Raw genomic sequence first — 2,807 nt, 5'->3', positions numbered from 1 at the left:
TTCAGTGTAGTGTTGGATACAAGTCTGCTTTTCCCATTGAAAATACTTCTGAAAATATGTTTAGTCTGGGAGAGCCGTTATCCATTATTTAAACACCTGGTCATCATCTTTTCAGATTTTATTGTTACTTTAGTTTTTTAAGGATGTTTTTATTTGTAAGATCATGTGTTTGTGTTGGGATATTGGTGTAAAAGTTACTTGTAAGTATGATACACTAATAAAACCTTTCACATTTCCCACCCTTGTTTTGTGACCGGGTGTAATTGTGGAGAGAACCTTATCTGAGAAAAAAAAGTGTCTATAAGTCAGCTTTTGTTTCAACGCTAAAAAGAAATTTGTGGTTGGATCTGGATGAAATATCACCCACAAATAAATCCATTTGTATAAGTGTTCATAAGAATTTACAACTTACAGGTAATAAAGACTTAGTCAAGATTAAACAAATCAAAACTAAATATTTTGTACCCCTTAAACCTTCTTAAGTTCCCCAGATCCCCTGACTGGTTAGTTGGGCCAAGAAAAAGGAACTCTTATAAAATGCGACCATCTAGTACTGGAAAGAAGACACTGCCAAACAATTACAAACGATTACATGTTAGGCTACCGAAAATATGTAATGCAACTATATTTATATTTTGAAGCGTTTTAATGTTAAGGTGTTAGTATTAGTAATTAGTGCTGGGCCTCATAAAAACTTTGAGAGTGTCAAAAACAGCCTGGTGGTTTAAAAAATATCCCTATATATTGTATGGTATAGTTGAGTACACTATATAGGGGATAGGGAGAATAATCCCTATATATTGTATGGTAGTTGAGTGCACTATATAGGGGATAGGGAGAATAATCCATATCTATTGTATGGTGGTTGAGTGCACTATATAGGGGATAGGGATAATAATCCCTATATATTGTATGGTAGTTGAGTGCACTATATAGGGGATAGGGAGAATAATCCCTATATATTGTATGGTAGTTGAGTGCACTATGTAGGAGATAGGGAGAATAATCCCTATATATATTGTATGGTAGTTGAGTGCACTATATAGGGGATAGGGAGAATAATCCCTATATATATTGTATGGTAGTTGAGTGCACTATGTAGGAGATAGGGAGAATAATCCCTATATATATTGTATGGTAGTTGAGTGCACTATATAGGGGATAGGGAGAATAATCCCTATATATATTGTATGGTAGTTGAGTGCACTACATAGGGGATAGGGAGAATAATCCCTATATATTGTATGGTAGTTGAGTGCACTACATAGGGGATAGGGAGAATAATCCCTATATATTGTATGGTAGTTGAGTGCACTACATAGGGGATAGGGAGAATAATCCCTATATATTGTATGGTAGTTGAGTGCACTATATAGGGGATAGGGAGAATAATCCCTATATATTGTATGGTAGTTGAGTGCACTATATAGGGGATAGGGAGAATAATCCCTATATATTGTATGGTAGTTGAGTGCACTATATAGGGGATAGGGAGAATAATCCCTATATATTGTATGGTAGTTGAGTGCACTACATAGGGGATAGGGAGAATAATCCCTATATATTGTATGGTAGTTGAGTGCACTATATAGGGGATAGGGAGCTGTTTCGGACCCAGTTTTCGTTTTTCTTTGATCACGTGATTCTGAAAACAATTCGCCCTCCAGCACAGAGTTTATACGCGCTTTGAAGCTTCTGTGTCATATGTAACATCACTATTAGTAATGTATTAGTAATATTTGTTAGACTTAAAGCCCAAATTCAGAACTTGATTTGACACTGTTGCTCTGTTAAAGCTGCAATCCGTAACTTTTTTTGCGTTCAAAATTTACTAAATTAATATAATAAGAGAGTACATCATTAATCTATTTTCCAAACAGTGCTTTGGCGGAATCACTACGGTACACCTATAATAAGCTTTTATATTCGGACTATTTGGTGGAACCGCTGCGGAGTAGCCCAGTACCTGCGTGATTCGTCTGTACATCAAAGTAGTGCTGTTTTGGCGGGAAATAAATTCCGCGCACAAGGCTGTGCCGCCCAGTTCTGGGGGCTGGACCATAGACATATATGGGCTGGATTGTGGTGTCTTCGGGACGTAGGCTATCCACCGAGAGGGCGGAGTCCTCGGAGTCCGTGAATAAAGGGACTCCAGCTTTCGGGTTTTTAAAAACCTCTTCTCTCTGCGCGTGCGGCGTGTGAGGTGTGTTCTGCGCATAGACTGTGGTTCTTCGACGAGTCTGTGAGTAATTCTCTCGTTGTGCTGTTCTTAATGTAATTGATTACTGCTTGGAGTTTTAGAATAATTATCATAACATGCTACCATGGTCTCAGTCTTTTAATGAAGCCATGCACAAAACTGCCTCTTCATTTTGCCGTCCTTATTTTTTAGTGGCTTAACAGCATGTACGCACGCCTCAAGTTAGTAAAAGAAAAATAATATGACAAGAAAATGTAAAAATGTGTATCTTTGACTTGACTCATTTCACTGAAGGGCTGTTGATATTGTGATCAACTGACCAGTTACTCCATTTATTTGACATATAATGAAATATAGCTAAATATGACAAAATTATTGCCCAATTATTTAGTTTTTCATTTTGTTTAAGTCAAGTCAAGTCACCTTTATTTATATAGCGCTTTTAACAATACAGATTGTGACAAAGCAACTGAACAGTATTAATTAGGAAAATAGTGTCAATAATGCAAAATGACAATAGTAAACACTCATTTTTCAGTTAAAGACAGTTCATCATTGAATTCAGTGATGTCAACATCCAGCTTAGTTCAGTTTAAATCTTTGCAAT

The 2,807-nt window shown here is 36.6% G+C and overlaps 1 long non-coding RNA gene across 1 annotated transcript in view; it reads left to right on the top strand.

The window, feature by feature from the left end:
* Positions 1 to 2,116: 2,116 nt before the first annotated feature.
* LOC107577066 (uncharacterized) overlaps positions 2,117 to 2,807 on the top strand; it is a 24,590-nt gene continuing 23,899 nt past the window's right edge. The window contains exon 1 of the long non-coding RNA XR_001608156.1: positions 2,117 to 2,242. This is a non-coding gene — a long non-coding RNA (uncharacterized lncRNA). The remainder of the gene's footprint in view (positions 2,243 to 2,807) is intronic.

The sequence above is a fragment of the Sinocyclocheilus grahami genome, unplaced genomic scaffold, assembly GCF_001515645.1.
Source record: "Sinocyclocheilus grahami isolate Dianchi unplaced genomic scaffold, SAMN03320097.WGS_v1.1 scaffold5015.1, whole genome shotgun sequence".
Lineage (NCBI taxonomy): Eukaryota > Metazoa > Chordata > Actinopteri > Cypriniformes > Cyprinidae > Sinocyclocheilus > Sinocyclocheilus grahami.
This window is presented reverse-complemented; position numbering and strand designations above follow the sequence as displayed.